Consider the following 11,802-nt stretch of genomic DNA (forward strand, 5'->3'; position numbering starts at 1 on the left):
GGATCTGAGCTACTGCATCTTTCCTTGGGCCTGCTGCTCTGCTAGATAAGTGCTTCTAGTTTGTTTTCTGTTTTTTCTGTCCAGCTTGCTATTGTCTTTTGCTGGAAGCTCTGAGAAGCAGAGGGGTGCACCGCCGTGCTGTTAGTTCGGCACGGTGGGTCTTTTTGCCCCTTTGCGTGGTTTTCGTTTTAGGGTTTTTTGTAGACTGCATAGTTCTCTTTGCTATCCTCGCTCTGTCTAGAATATCGGGCCTCACTTTGCTGAATCTATTTCATTCCTACGTTTGTCTTTTCATCTTGCTAACAGTCATTATATGTGGGGGGCTGCCTATTCCTTTGGGGTATTTCTCTGAGGTAAGTCAGGCTTGTATTTCTATCTTCAGGCTAGTCAGCTCCTCAGGCAGTGCCGAGTTGCATAGGTAGTGATAGGCGCAATCCACTGCTGCTTCCAGTTGTGTGAGGACAGTTCAGGTACTGCAGTCTACAGAGATTCCACGTCTCAGAGCTCGTCCTATTGTTTTGGGTTTTTGCCAGATCTCTGTATGTGCGCTGATTACTGCACGCTGTGTTGCCTGATTGCCAGCCATAACAGTACAAGGAGCCTATTCAATGATTTCCAATAGAGGGAAAAAAGAAATCCTGACATCATTTTTTTTTCTTAGCTCTGTCTTCAGTCTTTTTTTTCCCCTAGACATTAGAGTGCTTCAGGACACAGCTGTGGACATGGATATTCAGGCTCTGTGCTCCTCAATGGATAATCTCGTTGTAAATGTACAAAAGATTCAAGATACTATTGATCAGAAATCGATGCTAGAACCAAGAATTCCGATTCCTGATTTGTTTTTTGGTGACAGAACTAAGTTCCTGAGCTTCAGAAATAATTGTAAGCTATTTTTGGCCTTGAAACCTCATTCTTCTGGTAATCCTATTCAACAGGTTTTGATTATTATTTCTTTTTTGCGCGGCGACCCACAGGACTGGGCGTTTTCTCTTGCACCAGGAGATTCTGCATTGAGTAATATTGATGCTTTTTTCCAGGCGCTGGGATTGCTTTACGATGAGCCTAATTCAGTGGATCAAGCTGAGAAAAATCTGCTGGCTTTATGCCAGGGTCAGGATGATGTAGAACTATATTGTCAGAAATTTAGAAAATGGTCAGTACTCACTCTGTGGAATGAATCTGCACTAGCGGCTTTGTTCAGAAAGGGTCTCTCTGAAGCTCTTAAGGATATAATGGTGGGATTTCCTATGCCTGCTGGTTTGAATGAGTCTATGTCCTTGGCCATTCAGATCGGTCGTCGCTTGCGCGAGCGTAAATCTGTGCACCATCTGGCGGTATTGTCTGAGAGTAAGCCTGAGCCTATGCAGTGCAACAGGACTATGACTAAAGTAGAACGGCACGAACACAGACGTCTGAACAGACTGTGTTTCTATTGTGGTGATTCTACTCATGCTATTTCTAATTGTCCTAAACGCACTAGGCGGTTCGATAGCTCTGCCGTTATTGGTACTGTACAGTCCAAATTCCTTTTGTCCATTACCTTAATGTGCTCTTTGTCATCATATTCTGTCATGGCGTTTGTGGATTCAGGCGCTGCCCTGAATCTGATGGATTTGGATTATGCTAAACGTTGTGGATTTTTCTTGGAGCCTTTGCGGTGTCCTATTCCGTTGAGAGGAATTGATGCTACACCTCTGGCCAAGAATAAGCCTCAGTACTGGGCCCAGCTGACCATGTGCATGGCTCCTGCACATCAGGAAGTTATTCGCTTTTTGGTACTGCATAATTTGCATGATGTGGTCGTGTTGGGGTTGCCATGGCTACAAACCCATAATCCAGTATTGGATTGGAACTCTATGTCGGTAACCAGCTGGGGTTGTCAGGGAGTACATGGTGATGTTCCATTTTTGTCTATTTCGTCATCCATTCCTTCTGACATCCCAGAGTTCTTGTCGGACTTTCAGGATGTATTTGAAGAGTCCAAGTCTGATGCCCTTCCTCCGCATAGGAATTGTGATTGTGCTATCGATTTGATTCCTGGTAGTAAATTCCCTAAGGGTCGTTTATTTAATTTGTCCGTACCTGAACACACCGCTATGCGCAGTTATGTGAAGGAGTCCCTGGAGAAGGGACATATTCGCCCATCGTCGTCACCATTGGGAGCAGGGTTCTTTTTTGTAGCCAAGAAGGATGGTTCGCTAAGACCGTGTATTGATTACCGCCTTCTTAATAAGATCACTGTTAAGTTTCAGTATCCCTTGCCATTGATTTCTGACTTGTTTGCTCGGATTAAGGGGGCTAGTTGGTTTACTAAGATTGATCTTCGTGGTGCGTATAATCTGGTGAGAATCAGGCAGGGAGATGAATGGAAAACGGCATTTAATACGCCCGAGGGTCATTTTGAGTATCTGGTGATGCCGTTCGGACTTGCCAATGCTCCATCTGTTTTTCAGTCTTTTATGCATGACATTTTTCGTGAGTATCTGGATAAATTCTTGATTGTTTACTTGGATGACATTTTGATCTTCTCAGATGATTGGGAGTCTCATGTAAAGCAAGTCAGAATGGTTTTCCAGGTACTGCGTGCTAATTCCTTGTTCGTGAAGGGATCAAAGTGTCTCTTCGGTGTGCAGAAAGTTTCATTTTTGGGGTTCATCTTTTCCCCTTCTACTATCGAGATGGATCCGGTTAAGGTTCAGGCCATCCAGGATTGGACTCAGCCGACATCTCTAAAAAGTTTGCAGAAATTCCTGGGCTTTGCTAATTTTTATCGTCGCTTCATCTGTAATTTTTCTAGCATTGCCAGACCATTGACCGATTTGACCAAGAAGGGTGCTGATTTGGTTAATTGGTCTTCTGCTGCCGTGGAAGCTTTTCAGGAGTTGAAGCGTCGTTTTTGCTGTGCCCCTGTGTTGTGTCAGCCAGATGTTTCTCTTCCGTTCCAGGTCGAGGTTGATGCTTCTGAGATTGGTGCAGGGGCGGTTTTGTCACAGAGAGGTTCTGGTTGCTCAGTGTTCAAACCATGTGCTTTCTTTTCCAGGAAATTTTCTGCTGCTGAGCGTAATTATGATGTGGGCAACCGAGAGTTGCTGGCCATGAAGTGGGCATTCGAGGAGTGGCGTCATTGGCTTGAGGGTGCTAAGCATCGCGTGGTGGTTTTGACTGATCATAAGAACCTTACTTATCTTGAGTCTGCCAAGCGCTTGAATCCTAGACAGGCCCGTTGGTCGTTATTTTTTGCTCGTTTTGATTTTGTGATTTCATACCTTCCGGGCTCTAAAAATGTGAAGGCGGATGCTCTGTCTAGGAGTTTTGTGCCCGACTCTCCGGGGTTATCTGAGCCGGCGAGTATCCTCAAGGAAGGAGTCATTGTGTCTGCCATCTCCCCTGATTTGCGGAGAGTGTTGCAGAAATTTCAGGCTAATAAACCTGATCGTTGTCCGGCCGAGAAACTGTTCGTCCCTGATAGGTGGACCAGTAAAGTTATCTCTGAACTTCATTGTTCGGTGCTGGCCGGTCATCCAGGAATCTTTGGTACCAGGGAGTTGGTTGCTAGATCCTTTTGGTGGCCGTCTCTGTCGCGGGATGTGCGTGCTTTTGTGCAGTCCTGTGGAATTTGTGCTAGGGCTAAGCCCTGCTGTTCACGTGCCAGTGGGTTGCTTTTGCCCTTGCCGGTCCCGAAGAGGCCTTGGACACATATTTCGATGGATTTCATTTCTGACCTTCCCGTTTCTCAAAAGATGTCTGTCATTTGGGTGGTCTGTGATCGCTTTTCTAAAATGGTCCATCTGGTGCCCTTGGTTAAATTGCCTTCCTCCTCTGATTTGGTGCCTTTGTTCTTCCAGCATGTGGTTCGTTTACATGGCATTCCTGAGAATATTGTTTCTGACAGAGGTTCCCAGTTTGTCTCAAGGTTCTGGCGAGCCTTTTGTGGTAGGATGGGCATTGACCTATCTTTTTCCTCGGCCTTCCATCCTCAGACTAATGGCCAGACCGAACGAACCAATCAGACCTTGGAAACATATCTAAGATGTTTTGTTTCCGCTGACCAGGATGATTGGGTGTCATTTTTGCCGTTGGCTGAGTTCGCCCTTAATAATCGGGCCAGCTCGGCTACCTTGGTCTCTCCATTTTTCTGCAATTCTGGGTTCCATCCTCGTTTCTCTTCAGGACAGGTTGAGTCTTCGGACTGTCCTGGTGTGGATTATGTGGTGGACAGGTTGCAGCAGATCTGGACTCAGGTAGTGGACAATTTGACCTTGTCCCAGGAGAAGGCTCAGCTTTTCGCTAATCGCAGACGCCGTGTGGGACCCCGACTTCGTGTTGGGGATCTGGTTTGGTTATCTTCTCGTCATATACCTATGAAGGTTTCCTCTCCTAAATTTAAACCTCGTTTTATTGGTCCGTATAGGATTTCTGAGATTCTCAATCCGGTGTCTTTTCGTCTGACCCTCCCAGACTCCTTTTCCATACATAATGTATTCCATAGGTCGTTGTTGAGGAGATACGTGGCACCTATGGTTCCATCTGTGGAGCCTCCTGCCCCTGTTTTGGTGGAGGGGGAATTGGAGTATATTGTGGAGAAGATTTTGGATTCTCGTGTCTCTAGACGGAAACTCCAGTATCTGGTCAAATGGAAGGGTTATGCTCAGGAAGATAATTCCTGGGTTTTTGCCTCTGATGTCCATGCCCCAGATCTTGTTCGTGCCTTTCATGTGGCTCATCCTGGTCGGCCTGGGGGTTCTGGTGAGGGTTCGGTGACCCCTCCTCAAGGGGGGGGTACTGTTGTGAATTCTGTGGTCACAAGTGGTATTGCAGTCTCTGGGCGTCCTCCCTCAGGTGTTTTGGTGAGCTCGTTGGCTGCCTTGCTATTTAGCTCCACCTGAGTCTGTCTTCCTTGCTCCTTGTCAATGTTCCAGTGTTGGATCTGAGCTACTGCATCTTTCCTTGGGCCTGCTGCTCTGCTAGATAAGTGCTTCTAGTTTGTTTTCTGTTTTTTCTGTCCAGCTTGCTATTGTCTTTTGCTGGAAGCTCTGAGAAGCAGAGGGGTGCACCGCCGTGCTGTTAGTTCGGCACGGTGGGTCTTTTTGCCCCTTTGCGTGGTTTTCGTTTTAGGGTTTTTTGTAGACTGCATAGTTCTCTTTGCTATCCTCGCTCTGTCTAGAATATCGGGCCTCACTTTGCTGAATCTATTTCATTCCTACGTTTGTCTTTTCATCTTGCTAACAGTCATTATATGTGGGGGGCTGCCTATTCCTTTGGGGTATTTCTCTGAGGTAAGTCAGGCTTGTATTTCTATCTTCAGGCTAGTCAGCTCCTCAGGCAGTGCCGAGTTGCATAGGTAGTGATAGGCGCAATCCACTGCTGCTTCCAGTTGTGTGAGGACAGTTCAGGTACTGCAGTCTACAGAGATTCCACGTCTCAGAGCTCGTCCTATTGTTTTGGGTTTTTGCCAGATCTCTGTATGTGCGCTGATTACTGCACGCTGTGTTGCCTGATTGCCAGCCATAACACTACTCCTTCTGAGATTCCTGTGTTTTTGTCTGACTATCGGGATATTGTTCAATCTGTCAGTGCCAGAGCATACTGCTATGCGGGATTATGTTAAGGAGTCCTTGGAAAAGGGACATATCCGTCCATCTTTGTCCCCTTTGGGAGCAGGTTTTTTTTTCGTGGCCAAAAAAGATGGTTCCTTGAGGCCTTGTATAGATTATCGTCTTTTGAATAAGATTACCGTAAAATATCAGTATCCTTTGCCATTGTTGACTGATTTGTTTGCTCGCATTAAGGGGGCTAAATGGTTCACTAAGATTGATCTTCGGGGTGCGTATAATCTTATACGAATAAAGCAAGGTGATGAGTGGAAAACCGCATTTAATACGCCTGAGGGCCATTTTGAGTATTTGGTAATGCCTTTTGGACTTTCTAATGCTCCTTCAGTCTTCCAGTCCTTTATGCACGATATTTTCCGTGAATATCTGGATAAATTTATGATTGTGTATTTGGATGATATTTTGGTTTTTTCTGATGACTGGGAGTCTCATGTTCAGCAGGTCAGGAAGGTGTTTCAGGTTCTGCGGGCCAATTCCTTGTTTGTAAAAGGCTCAAAGTGTCTCTTTGGAGTCCAGAAGATTTCTTTCTTGGGGTATATTTTTTCCCCTTCTACTATTGAGATGGATCCCGTCAAGGTTCAGGCTATTTGTGACTGGACGCAGCCTACATCTCTTAAGAGTCTACAGAAGTTCTTGGGCTTTGCTAATTTCTATCGTCGTTTTATAACTAATTTTTCTAGTGTTGTTAAGCCTTTGACGGATTTGACTAAGAAGGGTGCTGATGTTGCTAATTGGTCTCCTGCGGCTGTGGAGGCCTTTCAGGAACTTAAGCGCCGGTTTTCTTCTGCTCCTGTGTTGTGTCAGCCAGATGTTTCGCTCCCTTTTCAGGTTGAGGTTGATGCTTCCGAGATTGGAGCGGGGGCGGTTTTGTCACAGAGAAGCTCCGATGGTTCAGTGATGAAGCCATGCGCGTTTTTTTCTAGAAAGTTTTTGCCGGCTGAGCGGAATTATGATGTTGGTAATCGGGAACTTTTGGCCATGAAGTGGGCATTTGAGGAGTGGCGTCATTGGCTAGAGGGTGCTAGACATCGTGTGGTGGTCTTGACTGATCACAAAAATTTGATTTACCTTGAGTCTGCCAGGCGTCTGAATCCTAGACAGGCTCGTTGGTCATTGTTTTTCTCTCGTTTCAATTTTGTGGTTTCATACCTGCCAGGTTCAAAGAATGTGAAGGCGGATGCTCTTTCTAGGAGTTTTGTGCCTGACTCCCTTGGAAATTCTGAGCCCTCTGGTATCCTTAGGGATGGGGTGATTTTGTCTGCTGTCTCCCCAGACTTGCGACGTGCTTTGCAGGAGTTTCAGGCGGGTAAACCTGATCGTTGTCTGCCTGAGAGACTGTTTGTTCCGGATAATTGGACCAGTAGAGTCATCTCCGAGGTCCATTCTTCTGCGTTGGCAGGTCATCCTGGAATATTTGGTACTAGAGACTTGGTGGCCAGGTCTTTTTGGTGGCCTTCCTTGTCGAGGGATGTGCGTTCTTTTGTGCAGTCTTGTGAGGTTTGTGCTCGGGCTAAGCCTTGCTGTTCTCGGGCCAGTGGATTGTTGTCACCTTTGCCTATCCCGAAGAGGCCTTGGACGCACATTTCCATGGACTTTATTTCGGATCTCCCTGTCTCTCAAAAAATGTCCGTCATCTGGGTTGTGTGTGATCGCTTTTCTAAAATGGTTCATCTGGTACCCTTGCCTAAGTTGCCTTCCTCCTCTGAGTTGGTCCCTCTGTTTTTTCAGAATGTGGTTCGTTTGCATGGGATTCCTGAGAACATCGTTTCTGACAGGGGATCCCAGTTTGTGTCTAGATTTTGGCGGACGTTCTGTGCTAAGATGGGCATTGATTTGTCCTTTTCGTCTGCATTCCATCCTCAGACGAATGGCCAGACTGAACGAACTAATCAGACCTTGGAAACTTATTTAAGGTGTTTTGTTTCTGCTGATCAGGATGACTGGGTTACCTTTTTGCCGCTGGCCGAGTTTGCCCTTAATAATCGGGCTAGTTCTGCTACCTTGGTTTCTCCTTTCTTTTGTAATTCGGGGTTTCATCCTCGTTTTTCCTCTGGTCAGGTGGAACCTTCTGATTGTCCTGGAGTGGACATGGTGGTGGATAGGTTGCATCGGATTTGGAGTCATGTGGTGGACAATTTGAAGTTGTCCCAGGAGAAGGCTCAGCAGTTTGCTAATCGCCGTCGCCGCGTGGGTCCTCGACTTCTTGTTGGTGACTTGGTGTGGTTGTCTTCTCGTTTTGTTCCTATGAAGGTCTCTTCTCCTAAGTTCAAGCCTCGGTTCATCGGTCCCTATAGGATCTTGGAAATTCTTAACCCTGTGTCGTTTCGTTTGGATCTCCCGGCATCGTTTGCTATTCATAATGTGTTCCATCGGTCGTTGTTGCGGAAGTATGAGGTACCTGTTGTTCCTTCGCTTGAGCCTCCTGCTCCAGTGCTGGTGGAGGGAGAATTGGAGTATGTTGTGGAGAAGATCTTGGATTCTCGTGTTTCCAGACGGAAACTCCAGTATTTGGTCAAGTGGAAGGGTTATGGTCAGGAGGATAATTCTTGGGTGGTTGCCTCGGATGTTCATGCTGATGATTTGGTTCGTGCTTTTCATAGGGCTCATCCTGGTCGCCCTGGTGGTTCTCGTGAGGGTTCGGTGACCCCTCCTCAAGGGGGGGGTACTGTTGTGAGTTCTGTTTTTGGGCTCCCTCTGGTGGTTACTGATGGTACTGGGTGACTTGTCTTTCCTGGGTCTCTGGGTTCCACCTGTTCCATCAGGATATGGTAGTTTCCTATTTAACATGGCTTTGCTGGCATTTCCTCGCCGGTTATCAATGTATCCAGTGTGTCTTGTTACCTCTGCTCCCTGCTCCTAGAACCTTCTGGTCAAGCTAAGTTTGGATTTTCCTGTTTTGGTGTTTTGCTTTATTTGGTTTTTAGTCCAGCCTGCAGATATGTGATTCTTGCTGCTGGTTGCTCTAGTGGGCTGAAATTGCTCCTCATGTACCATGAGTTGGCACATGAGTTCAAGTAATTTCAGGATGGTTTTTTGAAGGGTTTTTCGCTGACCGCGCAGTTCACTTTTGTATCCTCTGCTATCTAGCTTTAGCGGGCCTCATTTTGCTGAAACTGTTTTCATACTGCGTATGTGCTTTCCTCTCATTTCACCGTCATTATATGTGGGGGGCTGCTATTTCTGTGGGGGATTTCTCTGGAGGCAAGAGAGGTCTGTGTTTCTTCTAATAGGGGAAGTTAGATCTTCGGCTGGAGCGAGACGTCTAGGATCATCGTAGGCACGTTCCCCGGCTACTTTTATTTGTGTGTTAGGTTCAGGGTCGAGGTCAGCTCAGGTTCCATCGCCCTAGAGCTTGTTTGTATCTGTGCTTGTCCTTTAGTGATCCCCTGCCATTGGGATCATGACACCACACATTAAAAAGGGAGATTTGTATTGCCACTGAGTAGGGTTGAGCGAAACGGGTCGAAATTGTTCAAAAGTCGCCGACTTTTGGCAAGGTCGGGTTTCATGAAACCCGACCCGACCCCAGTGGGGGTTCGGCCATGAAGTCAGCGATCTTTTGAATCTGGAATCGGAATTCCGATCCCGATTCCCGATATGTTTAAGATATCGGGAATTGGTATCGGAATTCAGATTAAAGTGTAAAATATAGAATTAAAATAAAAAATATTGCAATACTTACCCTCTGACGCGCCCTGGTACTAACCGGCAGCCTTCCTCCTTCGAATCCGCGCTTCTAGGACCTTGCCGTGACGTCGTGGTGATGTCGCGGCTTGTGATTGGCCGCGCGGCCGCCCATGTGACCGCTCGCGCGGCCAATCACAAGCCGCGACGTCACCGCGACGTCATGGCAAGGTCCTAGAAGCGCGGATTCGAAGGAGGAAGGCTGCCGGTTAGTACCAGGGCGCGTCAGAGGGTAAGTATTGCAATATTTTTTATTTTAATTCTATATTTTACACTTAAATATGGATCCCAGGGCCTGAAGGAGAGTTTCCGCTCCTTCAGACCCTGGGAACCATGGAAACCCAATGCACTGCATTGGGTTTCGAGTTTCGGCCGACCCCGACCCCGACTTTTTTATAGGATCGGCCGATTTCACTCGACCCGACTTTTCCAAAAGTCGGGTTTCGTGAAACCCGACCCGATCCTATAAAAGTGAAGGTCGCTCAACCCTACCACTGAGTGCATCGGCGTCAGTCCTGTTTGTGGCATCTGTCATTTACTTTCTGCCACTCAAACTGTAGTGTCATACAGTGGGCCTGATTTTTTCCTGCTGTCTCCCACACATAAAAAACGGAGATTTGTATTACCACTGAGTGCATCTGCGTCAGTCCTGTTTGTGGCATCTGTCATCTACTTTCTGCCACTCAAACTGTAGTGTAATACAGTGGGCCTGATTTTTTCCTGCTGTCTCCCACGCATAAAAAAGGTAGATTTGTATTGCCACTGAGTGCATCTGCGTCAGTCCTGTTTGTGGCATCTGTCATCCACTTTCTGCCACTCAAACTGTAGTGTAATACAGTGGGCCTGATTTTTTCCTGCTGTCTCCCACACATAAAAAAGGGAGATTTGTATTGCCACTGAGTGAATCTGCGCCAGTCCTGTTTGTGGCATCTGTCATCCACTTTCTGTCAGTCAAACTGTAGTGAAATACAGTGGGCCTGATTTTTTCCTGCTGTCTCCCACACATAAAAAAGGGAGATTTGTATTGTCACTGAGTGCATCTGCGTCAGTCCTATTTGTGGCATCTGTCATCCACTTTCTGCCACTCAAACTGTAGTGTAATAAAGTGGGCCTGATTTTTTCCTGCTGTCTCCCACACATAAAAAAGGGAGATTTGTATTGCCACTGAGTGCATCTGCGTCAGTCCTGTTTGTGGCATCTGTCATCCACTTTCTGCCACTCAAACTGTGTAGTGTAATACAGTGGGCCTGATTTTCCCAGCAGTCTCACACACCTATAAAGGGAGATTTAAACTCACAACAAGTTTACGTACACCTTCTAACTGGTTTTACAGTACCATATAATGTTTGTTAGTTTGGTTACATTTTTCCAAGAATGAGGAAGTCTGATGGAAGAGGTTGTGGCCGTCGGCAGTCATTGCCAGCTGGTAATGATGGTAGTGGTGGTGGAGCATCAGGTGGTCATGGGAAAAGCAATATAGCACCTAAGACTCGAGTTGTTGAGCCAGGGTCATCGTCTGGCTACACAAGGCCTCGAACGCTCCCTTTTCTGGGAGTAGGAAAACCGCTTTTAAAGCCGGAGCAGAAGGAACAAGTTTTGGCTTTCCTTGCTGACTCTGCCTCTAGCTCTTTCGCCTCCTCTTCGGAAAGTGCAAAATTTAAAAGCAGTGCATCGTCAGTGGATGCTCCCGGTCAGTAACAAGTCACTTCCTTGTGTCCTTCACCCAGAACAACAGAGAAGGATGCGTCAGGCGACACAACAGGTTACTCCATAGAGCTCTTTACACATACCGTGCCTGGGTAAGAAAGGGAAATTGTTAACAGGCCATGCCCATTGGAAGATGAATCGGACATGGAGTGCACAGATGCACAGCCACAACTAGATTATTGTGCTGTTCCATTGACTCAGATCACAACATTGCCCTCGCAGTGTACTGAGCCAGAATGTGACCCTGATGAGAATATTGGGCCCCGTCCCGAACGCTCTAGCACCGGCTTACATGGTGAAACAGAGGAAGGTGCACAGCACATAGAAGAGGAGGTGATAGATGACCCAGTTGTTGACCCCAATTGGCTGCCATTGGGGGAACAGGGTGCCGCTGGCAGTAGCTCTGAAGCAGAGGAGGAGGAACTGCAGCAGGCATCAATATCGCAGCATCTTTCATCAGGCAGGCCCGTATCTGGCCAAAAACGTGTGTCGAAACCAAAAACAGTTGTAGGTTAGCGTGGTCATCCGGTTAAAGTAGCTCAGTGTGCAATACCTGAAAAGGTATCCGATAGTAGGAAGAGTGCAGTCTGGCAATTTTTTAACCAAGATCCAAATGATCAGTGCAAAGTCATCTGTAAGAAATGCTCAAGGACCTTCAGCAGAGGTCAGAATGTGAAAGATCTAAATACAAGTTGCATGCGTAGACATTTAACCACCATGCACTTGCAAGCCTGGACTAACTACCAAACATCCCGTAACCTTGTTGCACCCTCTCTCAATGAAACTAGTCAGCAACTCT

The sequence above is a fragment of the Ranitomeya imitator genome, chromosome 1, assembly GCF_032444005.1.
Source record: "Ranitomeya imitator isolate aRanImi1 chromosome 1, aRanImi1.pri, whole genome shotgun sequence".
NCBI lineage: Eukaryota > Metazoa > Chordata > Amphibia > Anura > Dendrobatidae > Ranitomeya > Ranitomeya imitator.